The sequence below is a fragment of the Neophocaena asiaeorientalis genome, unplaced genomic scaffold (genome assembly GCF_003031525.2).
Source record: "Neophocaena asiaeorientalis asiaeorientalis breed wild unplaced genomic scaffold, Neophocaena_asiaeorientalis_V1.1 scaffold91, whole genome shotgun sequence".
NCBI lineage: Eukaryota > Metazoa > Chordata > Mammalia > Artiodactyla > Phocoenidae > Neophocaena > Neophocaena asiaeorientalis.
In genome coordinates, this window is record NW_020173198.1 from 5253584 (window position 1) to 5268646 (window position 15063).

Genomic DNA, 15063 nt, shown 5'->3' on the forward strand with positions numbered 1-15063 from the left:
TGCTTCAAGGAAGAGGAAGAAGAAAGAGAACAAACGAGCCCCTCCCAAAAGTGGGAAGCTTTTATGGACCAGGAAAAGAAAAGGTGCACATGGCTTCCACTCACACTCCATGGCTAGAACTTGATTATTTGGTGCCTCTAACTATAACAGTGACTGGGAGATGTCCTACTGTGTTGGGAACAGCAACAACATTTAACTATGGAATGGAGAGCATGAACATTTGGTGGAGATATAATGGTCTCTGCCATAGGAAGGGTAAGAAGAAAATATAGGCAGAATGCTTAACATAATGGCATAGAGCAAATGCTCAATGAATGGTAATCATTATATAGAGTTCCTCTGACAATCTAGTGCCTACCCAAAACCTGGCATGTATGTGGGTAAAATAAATGTTTATTGTTTGAATGGATAAGTTAAGGTAATGGATGTACAAAATAGTACAAATGGTAGGGATTGTAATGGTATTTCTGAGTTAGTAAGTTGGACTGGCTATCCTATTGAGGTACAGATCTTCCTCTGGAGATGGATATTACTGTCCCCATTTCAGCTGGTCAAATAGAGATAGCAAATACTTAAGGCTTTGTGGGCCATAGGGGCATTATTGCAACTACTCAACTCTGCTATTGTAGTGTGTGTGAGCAGCCATGGACAATTCCAATAAAACTTTATTTACAAAACAGGTGGTGGCCCAGATTTGGCCCAGGGGTCCTAGTCTTCTGAACCTTGCTCTACAGCATTGAGAAAGGGCATGACCACAAGCAACATCATGGATAAATCTTTAAAAAGTATTGAATGAAAGAAGACAGACAAACAGGAGTTCCCTGGGGGCCTAGTGGTTAGGATACAGCGCTTTCACTGCAGAGGACGGGGTTAGATCCCTGATCGGGGAACCAGCCTGCATGCCGCATAGCCGAAATACAAAAAAAAAAAAAAAAGACACAAAGGAATCTTCCATTTATATACAGTTCAAAAGCAGTAAAAATGAAACTGTATTGTTTAAGGGTACATACTGAGGTGGTGAAACTATAAAGCAAAATGAGGAATTTATTATTTAAAAAGCCAGGATGGTTGTTACCTCTGGAGAGTAGGGAGGGGTTGGAATCATCAGGAGGGGCATAGGAAGGATTTCTGGGAGTGCTGGCAATAATCACATTTCCTGACATGATAATCACATTTCCTGACATAGCTGTTCACTTTATCCAATTCGTTAAGTTGTATATTTGTGTTATATGTACAAAACGTGCATTCTATTTCTTGATACATGTTGAAGAAAAATGAAGATTAAGAATCATGCACCAGGGCTTCCCTGGTGGCGCAGTGGTTAAAAATCTACCAGCCAATGCCGGGGACATGGGTTCGAGCCCTGGTCCAGGAAGATCCCACATGCTGCAGAGCAACTAAGCCCAGGAGCCACAACTACTGAGCCTGCGTTCTGGAGCCTGCGAGCCGCAACTACTGAAGCCCGCGTGCCTAGAGCCTGTGCTCTGAAACAAAGAGAAGCCACCGCAATGAGAAGCCCACGCACCACATTGAAGAGTAGCCCCCGCTCGCTGCAACTAGAGAAAGCCCACACGCAGCAATGAAGACCCAACACAGCCAAAAATAAACTAAATAAATTATAATTAAAGAAGAAAAGAATCATGCACCATGCTGTTATTCTCCATAAACGAACTGAAATCCCTTTTCTTTGGTTAACAAATATTAACCTTTGTTTCTACATCATTTTTATTGGTCAGCTCATTGGTATTCAGCCCTGGCTGTGCATCAGAATCTCCAGGGGAGGGTTTCTTCCTCCCAAACACAGCTGCCTGGAGCCCATGCTCTTAAGATTTTTGATTCAGCAGATCCAATCGGGATTTAGGCCTTGGTAGTTTGCAGACACTCCCCAAGCGACAATGATAGGCAGCTGGGGTGGAGAGCCTCTGCTTTAAACTCTGCTTTCTCATTGCAAGTTCTGCATAGTATTCCCCTTAGTCACACACTTCACCCCCAATATTCATCCAAGCTGACAAGCTGAGCATTTTATTTTTAATTGCATTTGCCTTGAAGTTAGTTTGCCTTTGAGTAAAAAAGACTGGTCCTATGTAAGGTGTTATCTCATCTGGCATTTATTCTAGCTTCCCATTCACCCCTTCCTAAACTCCAACACCTTGAAACAGCCTTTTTGATACATTCATTTCCTTATTTTAAGCCAAGGGCACATTCTTGGCTCCTTACAGCCAGTCCCACCACTCCTCCTTTCTCCCCAGTGCTGCAGTGGGTTTGCCACCCACCCCAGCGTAGATAAGTGCCTGTTTATCCCTCGCCTTTGTTTCTGGGCTCTAAGTCAGTTTCCTATCAAGAGGAAACATTCCTTCCATCCTCTGCTGACTCATCTTTATCAGCATTTACTGGAGAACCTTATCAATAGCCTTTGAACAACTACATAAATGAAATTTATCCCTCTTATCCTCCCTTTTTATTTACCCTTCCAAACATCTCTAGCAATTGCAAAATATTCCAGATTGACTTCCTCTTGGACAAAGCACTGCACTTCTTCCCTCTAGATTTAAAATAAATGTTTGATCATTTGTTCATTGGAAGGTAATCTCCACTTCTGTTAAAGCCAGGGTAACCATGAGTCCCTATTTGCCTTGGACAGTTCTGCCTTATGCCTGGTAATTGTTAATGGTGCCCCCTTTTACTTTAAAAAAAAAAACAACCAGTCTGTTTGCCTGATGCATTCTATGATTACTTTATTAAAGTCCATGCAGTATACTTGAAAGATAACAAGAGGAAGAGTCAGGAGAACTGGATCCTTACCCCAAGAGGCACAAACTAGCTGTGTGGCTTTGATCATTATAAACCCTCACTCTCAAAGTGTGGTCCCCAGACCAGCAACATCAGCATCACCTGGGAGCTTGTGAGAAATGCAGAATTTCAGGCCCCAGCCCAGACCTACGGAACCAGCATTTGCATTTGAATAACACTCCCAGGTGATTTGGACGCACATTACAGCTTTTGAAGCGCTGTCCTAAACCTCACCGGGCTTCAGTTTATTAGAAAAATAAAAATTGTCCAGCCTCTGCACAGAGTCAAAAATTATATCAGTGCATTCAACTCATTACATTTTAATAACAAACCCACAGGAACAACAGAGAAGTACATTAAAAACATGTACTTACATGCTGGATGACTTGCTTTTTTTTGCGGTACGCGGGCCTCTCACTGTTGTGGCCTCTCCCGTTGCGGAGCAACAGGCTCCGGACGCGCAGGCTCAGTGGCCATGGCTCACGGGCCCAGCCGCTCCGCGGCATGTGGGATCCTCCCACACCGGGGCACGAACCCGTGTCCCCTGCATCGGCAGGCGGACTCTCAACCACTGCGCCACCAGGGAAGCCCTGACTTGCTTTTTTTAAAAAAAAGTGAATGAATGGACTCTAGAATCAAATTAAAGTGCTACAAGCATCATTTAATTGTCATCGGATAAGAATTGTACCTGGTTAAGGTGGCTCTCATTGGAGGAGAGTAATCTACATAACGGGGCAGACGTGGGCAGCTAATACTCCCAGGAGCTGGGCGTGATATTCACTGTTCAGGTAGATCCTGTCTGGGTAGGGCACCAACAGCATCACATGCATATTTTACTAAATTTGATGCATTCTTTTCTGGTCTCTCTAATTAGTATTAGAAGTATTTACTAATTATTTTTTGATAATGGTAATGTTAAAAATTCTGTATGAATGCTTTTCAGACATTTTCATGGATGTATCTCTAATGTCATAAGAGTGGGAATGGATACTGTGAAGCAGGCAAACTGCTCTCTAAAAGTCTGGCATTTCCTTGAACTTACGTGTTATATCTCTAAAATTAAAATAAATGTCATCTACTACTAAAAAGATGAAAGAAAGAAAGGAAGAGAAAGAGTGAAAGAGAGAGAGAGAGAGAGAAAGAAAGGAAGGAAGGAAGGGAGGAAGGAATGAAGGAAGGAAGGAAGGAAGGAAGGTACCAGTCTTAAAAATCCAAATGCTGGCATGGTCTAGAAAATACTTAACTGGTTTGTTTGTTTATTTATTTATTTATTTATAATAAACATTAAAAAAAAATTTATTTGGCTGCACCAGGTCTTCATTGCAGCGTGCAGGATCTTTAGTTGTGGCATGCGGGATCTAGTTCCCCGACCAGGGATCAAACCCGGGCCCCCTGCATTGGGAGCACAGAGTCTTAACCACTGGACCACCAGGGAAGTCACTTAACTGGTTTATTTATGATTACTATAGACTTGTTCACCAAATATTTTGACTTGCATGAATGTTTTATTTCCCTGTTTTGCATTAAAAATTCTTACACAAATGAAAATAGAAACAACAAAAAAATACTTGTCAATACCTATTTTTGTCTCCTATTTTTCCATTCTTTTTTTTTTTTTGCGGTATGCAGGCCTCTAACTGTTGTGGCCTCTCCCGTTGCGGAGCACAGGCAAGGCCCTCCATTCTTAATCATACACTTAGGATCACTTTTAACCACTCAAAGAAAGTATGATATTCAGGTTTCCAATAACAGCAAAAAAGGAAAACACATTTTTTATTAACTTGAGGAAGAAATTTTTTTTTTAATTTAGGTTGGCTGCGTTGGGTCTTCGTTGCTGCATGCAGGCTTTCTCTAGTTGGGGTGAGTGGCACTCTTCATTGCAGTGTGCGGGCTTCTCATTGTGGTGGCTTCTCTTGTTGCAGAGCACGGGCTCCAGGTGTGCGGGCTTCAGTAGTTGTGGCACACGGGCTCAGTAGTTGTGACTCACAGGCTCAGTAGTTGTGGCTCACGGGCTTAGTTGCTCCGTGGCATGTGGGATCTTCCCAGACCAGGGCTCGAACCCGTGTCCCCTGCATTGGCAGGTGGATTCTTAACCACTGCACCACCAGGGAAGTCCTGGAAATGTTTCTTTTTATACTGGAACTTAAGGAGCACATGCAGCTTGCTCTCTGGGTGTTTGGGGCATGATAATTACTGTTATAGACAGAATAGTTGTGTGTCCCCCCACCCCCAGATTGATGTGTTGAAAGTCTAACCCCCAACGTGATGGTAGGAAGTGAGGCCTTTGGGAGATGATTAGGTCATGGAGGTGGAACCTTCATGAAAGGGATTAGAGCTCTTTAAAAGAAACCCCAGAGAGCTCCCTTGCCCCTTCTGCCATGTGAGGACACAGGGAGAAGACAGCAGCTGTCTATGAACCAGGAAGGGAGTCTTCACCAGACACGGAATGAGCAGGTTCCTTGATCTTGGACTCCCCAACTTCCCGAACTGTGAGAAACAAACTTTAGTTGTTTATAAGCCGCCCAGTCCATGGTATTTTGTTATAGCAGCCCACATGAACTTAGACAGTTACTCATTCAGCACAGGTGGCAGGAGGTTGTAATCTTCCAGTGGTAAGCCTGTAGGCCTCACTTGCCTCCCACAAAACACCAGTGTCAACTTTCTGGAGGCCCAGATCTGGTGTAAGGTCCAGGGTAATTGCTGGCACTGGACACAGAAAAGAATGTCCATGGATCTTTGATAACATGTGACTTCATGGAGTGCCACTGCACCAAGCTTGTAGCAATAAGGTTTCATTGCCCTATTTAAAAAGGATGTGCTCCAGACATAGAAAACACACTTATGGTTACCAAAGAGGAAGTGGAGGAGGAGGGATAAGTTAGGAGTTTAGAATTAACAGAGACACACTACTGTGTATAAAATAAACAACAAGGACCTGCTGTAGAGCTCAGGGCACTATATTCAATACCTTATAATAACCTATAATGGAAAAGAATCTGAAAAAGTATATATATATGAAACTGATTCCCTTTGCTGTACACCTGAAACTTACACAACCTTGTAAATCAGCTATACGTCAATTAAAATTTTTTTTTAAAAAAGGATGTGCCTTACAAGTGACTTCCGTAGGGAGTTGTTCCCTGGGTGTTTTTCCCCTGGTTGATTGGCAGGCAATCGCTTTATGGTCACCCAACAGTGGAGGGAAAACCTATTACCCCCCGCTCTGTTGCGGGAGCTTGGTGAGCATGGCTATTGGTGGTAGCTGAACACAGTTTATGATCCCCACAGCATGACATTCTCAAGAGGATAATACGCAGAGATGTGAAGTTTTAATTTGGGGACGCTGAGTCTGGCCAATGTACCCATCCTGTGGGGCCCAGAAGCTTCCAGTGTTTCATTCCCTGTATCCCACTTCCCATGTGCAGACTGATGACATTTCATAGGGGCTGTACATAGGCTAGAACTTTCGCATACACTCTACAAACACTCTTTATGCACCATGCTTGGAGGATGTAGACACTTGGGGAGTTCACAGTCCAGTGGGGGAGACAGTCTCCAAGATCACAAGACAGTTTAATGAGAGAAAGAAAGAGACTGCACCCTGTTTGTGGGGATGTGATATACCTTGCTTACCTGGGAAGGTCAAACAACAAGTTTAGGCAGAGGTAAGGCTTGATCCCAATCTCAGAAGATAAGTAAGCATGAAATAGGCAGGTGACATCCTTAGGGGGAAAGTCACTGTAGGATAGTGGTTCTCATCAGGGGACTAACTCCTCCATCCCCCCCCCCACCTCCAAGCCCCCCAGACATTAGGCAATGTCTAGAGACATTTTTGGTTGTTGCAACTTGCCGGGGGAGTGGATGCTGCTATGGACATCTAGTAAGTAGAGGCCAGGGATGCTGCTAACATCCTGCAGTGCACCGGACAGCCCCTACACCTGTCTAGGCCCAAATGTCAGTTGTGCCAAGGCTGAGAAACCCTGCATTAGGGGGAAGGAAAAGCATCTTTAAAGGACTTGAAGTGTCACGGAGCATAAGTAGGTCAGAAAATGGATGCAGACATATCTAGAAGTGAGAGAAGTAAGGAGGGACTTCTGATGTGTGTTTTTCCCAACACCACCAAGCAGTTCTTCAATCCTCAGCAGACATTGACTGGGTTTCCTACAAATTTAATTAAATTCTTACACTGTCTTCCTGGAGATAGCATCAAATCCCACAAGTTAAGAGCTTATTCCCATAAGATTGCCCCCACTTCACACATCCGTCACAAGTCCAGGTTGTCACTTGTGCTTCTGATTGGTTATAAATTGGAGGTTCCCAGACCCCTTCCTCAGGTTTGATTATTTGCTAGAGTGGCTCACAGGACTCAGGAAACACTTACTGTGGTTTACCAGTATACTTATTTAGTTTTTATTGAGGTGTAGTTGATTTATAATGTTATTTAAGTTTCAGGTGTACAACATAATGACTCACAATTTTTAAAGTTTGTACTCCATTTACAGTTATCATAAAATATCGGCTATATTCCCTGTGCTGACAGTATATCCTTGTAGCTTATTTTATTGTTTACCAGTTTATCATAAAGGATATTATAAATAATACAGATGAACAGCCAGGTGAAGAAGTACACAGACCAAGGTCTGGAAGAGTCCTGATCTTCCAACATCCAAATGTGGACACATTTGCCAACCAGGAAGCTCTTCAGATCTCATTGTCCAAGAGTTTTTATAGTGTTGAATTTGCAGCCCCCCTCTGGCTCCCTTCCCAGAGGTCAGTGGGTGGGGCTGAAAGTCCCAGCCATCTAATCACTTGGTCTTTCCGGTAACCAACCCCACCCTGAGGCTATCTAGGGGCCACACCCTAAATCACCTTCTTAGTATAAACTAAGGTGTGTTTAAACAGGCTCCTTATGAATGACAAAAGCCATTCCTATCACTCAGGAAGTTCCAAACGTTTTAGGAGCTTTGTGCTAGGACTGGGGACCAAGACCAGCTATATTTCTATTTCTTTTTTTTTGGTTGCGTTGTGTACTGCCCAGCATGCAGGATCTTACCCTGACCAGGGATCAAATCCATGCCCCCTGCAGTGGAAGTACAGAGTCTTAACCAATGGACCGCCAGGGAAGCCCAAATATATTTCTTACACAGGACCAAATTTAAGAAGGTCTTTGTCTATCAAAATAAAAATATTGAACACTGGGATTTCCCTGGAGGTTCAGTGGTTAGGACTCCTAGCTTCTACTGCAGGGGGCTGGTGTTCAATCCCTGGTTGGGGAACTAAGATCCTGCAAGTCACGGGGCATAGCCAAAAAAATGAATTAATTAAAAAAAAAGAATATTGAACATTAACATGGGACATTAAGAAGCCCCAAATGGTTATTTTAAAAGTTAATATATGCACTTTAATAGAAAATGCTGAAGGAGTGTTTGAATAACTTCATGATTGGGGTCATATGCCATTTATATCTTTCCTAAATATCATATAATAGATATATATTATGTCACAGATATTATTTTTATAATAAAATGTTATTCACCTTAATTTATTCAAGAAAAATTAATCATAAAATGAAATCACAAAAGAACTATGAGAAAATGTGTGTGATTATTTTATCAGATCCTAGGGAGGAGGAAAGGCTTTTTTGAGCATAACAGCAAGAAGAAAACCCATACAGGAGAATGCCCTTGGGTTTTACTACATAAAAATTCAAAACAGAGTTTAGAAAAATTACAAGGAAACAAGGATAACCTTGATAAACATAAAAATAATGGAAGAAATTGGGAAGGAAATGGTGATTTCATTACATTATTCTTCAAGTATCTGTGAATCAAATATGTGTTAAACAAAATGAAAAGGCAAAAGGCACTGTAGGAAAAACACTTTAATATCAAAAATAGTCTTCCAATTCAAAGAAAATCTCAATTATATCCAAATATGAAAAATCAGCAAAGGACATAGATTTCGTGGTATGCACATAAATAGGTAACAATGAAATAGTTTAACCCTGTGATGAAACAAAATTCATATTTTATGGCTAGATGAAAAATTTAAACATAAAATGTTTCTTTGCCCTTTTGGGCCTCCTCTCTCCCCTTTAGTGTGTGTCTGTATTAACCAGACCTCCTTAGGAGATAACATTCCTTTTTTTTTTTTTTTTTTTTTTGGCGGTACGCGGGCCTCTCACTTTTGTGGCCTTTCCCATTGCGGAGCACAGGCTCCGGACGCGCAGGCTCAGCGGCCATGGCTCACGGGCCCAGCCGCTCCGCGGCACGTGGGATCTTCCCGGACCGGGGCACGAACCCGCTCCCCCTGCAGCGGCAGGCGGACTCTCAACCACTGCGCCACCAGGGAAGCCCCCTACGTCTTTTTAAAATGCCCTTGTGTAAGATTCTTCATGTGTTCTGCGTCTTCATCCATTGCCCCATCAGCAGATCAAACAATCAAAGAATCCTCCCCTCCTTGGAAAATGGGTGTGGGTGTGGGTGGGAGATTGTAAACATTCATGACATGATTTGTCCTCATCACACCTCTTGGTCTCCATCATCTTTCTATCCTCCCAGGGCTTTTGTTCCCATCCCTCCCACAACAGCTATTCTTCTACCTTGGAGTGACTTCTGGGGCCTCATTCTCTCCAGTCCACCGGCCCCTGTCTGATGTCTCTTCATCGCTTCTCAGCTCTGACCCATCTCGGGGGTGGTCATCTGAATGATTATTTCCCTTGTACTTATCCATGTCTATCTTTTTATCATACCTGTCAAGCCAAGCTCAATTCAAATCCCTCAGTGAGGCATTTCTGCATCTCCTCTGGAGAAAATCACACAACTTGAACACTGATGCCTTGCAAATCCATGGCAATAGATGCTGGGCCCCCAGAGCCGCTCATAAGTCCTTTCACTTGTCTGCAACCACTTTCTTCTCTGGTTCCCCTCAACCTGCATCCAGTGGGCCTGAAGCAAAGTCATGTTTGGACTTTGCGGTTACAAAAACAAATAATTCCTCTCCTGCCTAATTTGAGTATTTATTGAATCTGAATTCGGTTTCTGCCACTTGAAATCAAAAGACTCCTTACAAATAGAATTAATGACCCTGATCTCAGAGAAGGTGCTGGGGGAAAGGGAGGGGGAAAAAAACCCCTTCTGAATGGATATTATGTTGGGAGTAGCTGTTGATTCACCTTGGTGTCTAGTCTCTGGAAATTCTGAGGACAAGTCTGGTTGTCTGGGAAGCACAGGCAGATCTCATAGAGAATATTCTGGAAGACAATTGACAAGAGCAGCTCTGCCCTCTTCCTGTTTTTGCTCCAAATCCTCCTTAGAAAAGCAGAACTGCCTGAGGTTTGAAATGGACAATCAGACACTGCTAACAGCTGCAGCCCAAGAACTTCAGTTCTTGGCAAAAGGATCCTGACACAAAAGTATTTCTTTGTGGAAAATTATGCATTCATCGGGCTCATTTGAAACAAAATATGATTTGCATCTTAACTTCCTGTAACAAGCTCCAGTTCTTCTGTGGATTTCATAATGTCTGATTTCGTTGGACCAGATTGGTGGGGCACATGCTTTACCAAACAGTTTAAATTCAAGCCCAGGTTTTTCTTATTTTAAATAGCAACAGCTGCTAAGCATGAAAATTATTGTATTTCATCAAAATAAACTCACTAAGTTGCTTCTGACTATTCCTTGGAGCTGCTCTGCTGGGGGCTGAGGGTCCTCAGGGCTGTCAAAGATGGTGCATAGTTTTGATCTGAAAAACACAGGAGATGAGGCTGCAGGCTGGGAGGTGGGGGGCGTGGGAGATGGATGGACAATTCCAGAAGCAGAGAAAGGAAAAATTCTCTAGCTGGAGGCAGAGCCAGTGAGAATCTTCTCTCTCAGTATCTGGTTGGGCTTTCTCTCTGCAGAGTTCAGCAATTCCAAGTTTCTAAAAGATAGAAAGGATATGAGAGGGAAGGAAGAAAACATCAGAGGACTGTCATGGGAGCGTTATATATTCATAAGGCAGCCAGCGTGATCTCTCTTAAAGAGAATTCAGACCATGTTACTCTCTTACTTGAAACTTTCCCCCAGTGGCTTCTTCATCCAGCAGGCTCCACCTTGGCTGCCCATTAGAATCACTGGAGAGCTTTAAAAAAAACCCCAACTGCCCAGGCTGCACCCCAGACAGATTATATCAGAATTAGTGGGGTGGGGCTCAGACATCAGCATTAGTTAAGTTTCCTCGGTGGTTCCAATGTATAGCCAATGTTAAGAACCACTGCATTCGATTCTGAATAAATCCAAATATCTGACCATAACCAGGGAGGCCCTGACTGATCTGGTCCCTGCTGTCTTAACTCAGCTTAAGTTACTGGTCTTTTAGTTCTTTGGTCTGTGTGGATCAAAGAATTTTCTGTACTTTTCATCATGGAAAGATCATACTTTCTATGTCCTGGATAACGCTGTGTGATCTGGCCTCTGGCCACCTCTCCAGGCTCTCCTGGACCTCCTCTTATTCCTCCTACTGCCCTTCCTTCTGTTCTTTTCTGCTCATTAAATGCATGTCTCTTTCCAGAACCCCTGGACCTGCAGTTCCCTTTGCAAGCCTTCTATGACATCACACCTCTAACCCACCTCTTGTTTAGTTTCCATCTCATTACTGCATTTGTTTCCTGTATAGCACATCATCGTCTGAAGTCATCTTGTTTGTCTACTTGTTCTTTTATTTATTTATTTATTTATTTGGTTGTGCTGGGTCTTAGTTGCGGCATGCAAACTCTTAGTTGCAACATGGGGGATCTAGTTCCCTGACCAGGGATTGAACTTGGGCCCCCGGCATTGGGAGCGTGCAGTCTTAACCACTGCGGCACCAGGGAAGTCCCTGCCTACTTGTTCTTGATCTCTCTCTGAGAAGGTAAACTGCAGCCTTCTAGATATTATTCAGTTGATATGTAGCAGGTGTTCAGTAAATATTTGCTAAATGAAAGAATGAATGTACAGTAGGTCACTCAATAAATATCTGCTGAATTAATGACCTCTTAGGATCCTTCTAACAACAGGTGTTGTTAACACCATCTTGTATCGATAGATAATTCATCAGGGTCAGAGGTTTGGTAACTTTTCCAAAATTACAAATCATGGCATAATGCCACTGAAGGAAAGTGTGTGTTGGGGAAGCAGGGGAGAGGGATTATGGATTTTGGGGGACTCTGCCATCACTGGAAATGGCACCTCCTTCACTAATTGGCAAAGATATATAATTAGGTTTTAATTGTGGGCTTCTGAAGGGACTATATTAAAACCACATCTGTGGCAGCCTTTGGTGGAATCTGACTTTCTGACCTTCTAGAGGGTGATGGGAGGGCAATCACAATGACTTGGAAACCGAGGGAGAGCCTCATTATTTGGGGGTGACATGCTCTCAGCAGCCGCAAAAGAGCTGGGGGCTAGGGAATGGAGCAGGTCTCCAAATCTCAGGGATTTCCCTGCCATTGACTCATAGCAATCGTTAGCTGGTCTATAGAGATCTGCACCCTGCACAGAAACCAAAGAAGGCCTGAGTCATACCGTGGTGGTCTCTGCAGCTGGTCAGTCCACGTGACAGGGCTGGAAGGAGTGTGGATTTTGGCTTCCTCTGCACAATTGGCCTGGGAGCTTTTATCAGTATGGAAAACCAAGGGCACCTTGCTTCTCAGCATCTGGATTTTAAAATAATAACAATAGGGGATGTATTAGTCTGCTCAGGCTGCCATAACAACATACCACTGGCTGGGTGGTTTAAACAATAGAAACTTTATTTCTCACAGTTCTGGAGGTGAGTGGTCCAAGATCAAGGTGTCAGCAGGTTTGGTTTCTCCTGAGGCCTCTCTCCTTGACTTGTAGACGGATGCCTACTGGCTGTGTCTTCACGTGGCCTCTCCTCTGTGCACAGACAGTTCTGGTGTCTGTGTATCCAAATTTCCTCTTCTTATAAGGACGCTAGTAAGAATGGATTAGGGCCAACCTAATGGTCTCATTTTAGCCTAATTACTTCATCAAAGGCCCAAATATAGTCATTCTGAGGGACTGGGTTAGAGCTTCAACACATGAGTTTGGGGGGGCACATAATTCAGCCCATAGTGGGTGACATTTATTGACTGTTTATTGCATGTTAACTTCATGCTAATTATTTTGCAAACATCAATCACCTCACATAATTTTCCTACCAACCCAGAAGTCCATACTATTATAACTCAATTTATTTAAAAAAGGAAAAAACAACTGAAATAGGGAGTTTAAGAAAATTGTCCAAGTTTTTTTTTTAAGGGGGGTGGTTAGAATGCAAGTTTTAGTTTTGAATCCCCATTGAAATAAATATGTTAATCTTTGAAAAATATGTGGTTATATGCCACTAAAATTATCCTTAGAGCCCCTAGCGATAGTCATGCCCCATTCTGGAAAAAACTACCATAGGGAATTACTGGAGGTACCCTGGGGAGGTAGGATGAGCCCACCGTTTGTTGAGCAAGGGTCATCTGTGTCCCAAGTAAGCTGCTTGCTGCTGTTCGTAATTCTCTGAGCCCCAGACCTACCAGCATATTTGATCTCATCTTTCCTGGCTGGCAACACTTTGGTGGCTCCCTGTTCTCTTCTAGATAGAAGAGTAAATGCCTTAACATAACCTACAAGGTCTTTGGGGATCCTGGGATAATAGGCCTACCATGGCCCCATCAGGCTGGTGAAGAGAGGGAGACAGGAGACAGGGAGGATCCCCTGGAGGAAGTGGAAAATTGTCCAAGTTTACACAGTTAAAAATACCAGAGCTCAGATTCAAGCCTGGGTATCTCTGATTTTGAAGTCTGTTCTCATAAAATCTGTGCTAAATGGCTGAATGCTGCAATTCTGGTTTTTCTGTTCTCTCCATCTGAAATAGCTATTACATACATTTTGTGAATATCAAATATCTAGCTTTCATATCTCTTAATCTCTCCTTGAATAGTTTTTATCTCTTTATTCTAAAAAAAAAAAAGAGAGCTCCTAGGAGATTTTCTTGCATAAAAAAATCCACAAATGAGGTTTTCTCGCTTCCAGGTCATTTCCTATTCAAGGTATCCCTTTGCCATGGTTGCCTCTTCTTGCTTTTGCAAGAACACTAAGGAAGTGAGTATCAGCTGGGCACTATATATGAAATAGACATAACAGTCTTGCAGCCATCTCTTCTGAGAGGAAAGGAAGGCCATCTGCTTTAGAAATCATCTCATGTAAATAAACACACAAATAAACCAGGAGCTGCCTGGGGAAGCTGCCCGCCCGCCCACAGAAAACTTACCCAATATTCCGGGCAGGGCAATGTTGGCCAATGAGGCCATGCTTGCTTCACTGCGTTCTCTGTACTGTTCATGAGCTCTCTCACTTTTATCCGTCTCTGATTTTCAATCTCCTGATATGAGACCAGAAATCTCCTCTAACCTACAGGAAACCCGAAGGGCGGTGGTTTAGGAACACTGTAGGGTTTGGCAGCATGGAGGTGGAAGAGAAGTTGAGCATCACTGTAAGGTTTAAGCCCCAAGGTTGAGAACTTAAAGCTCTGAATTACCTTGAACTTGAAGCACCAGTACAACAGCAAGGACCACTAAATTTTCCCTTCCTCTAAATGATCTCACGTCCTGTCTGATTTACTACAGAAGGAGGGGTTGCAGGCTCTCCTCCTAGGTAAAGAGAGCTGTCCTGTATGGAGCTTTATTTGGCCTTCTCTAGAGTCCCAGACAGAAAAAAAAGAAAGAGTGGTTTGGCTTATTTCCCTGCTGGAGAAGCAGAGGGTGGCTTGGTGAAGGTTATTTTTTTTTTTTTTTTTGCGTTACACGGGCCTCTCACTGTTGTGGCCTCTCCCATTGCGGAGCACAGGCTCCGACACGCAGGCTCAGCGGCCATGGCTCACGGGCCCAGCCTCTCCGCAGCATGTGGGATCCTCCCGGAGCAGGGCACGAACCCGTGTCTCCTGCATCGGCAGGCGGACTCTCAACCCCTGGACCACCAGGGAAGCCCAGGTGAAGGTCTTTGAACTGAGCGCTCTGACCCTTGCCAGGATCCCTTTCCTCCTCTGGTCCAGATGCCTTCCCTGTCAACCAAGCTCCCCCCGGGAGGCATTTCCATTGCCTCTGGCTTTTCCCCCCATTCCCTGTGTGTTTGTTTAGATTCTAAAAAGGGATTTATTGCAGCAGCCTCTGGGCATATGTTCAAAAACACCCAAACCAAGAGGAGAAATTTGCCCAAATTCACATTATAACCATCCACGCAGAGCTGCCCCCAGCTATACCGG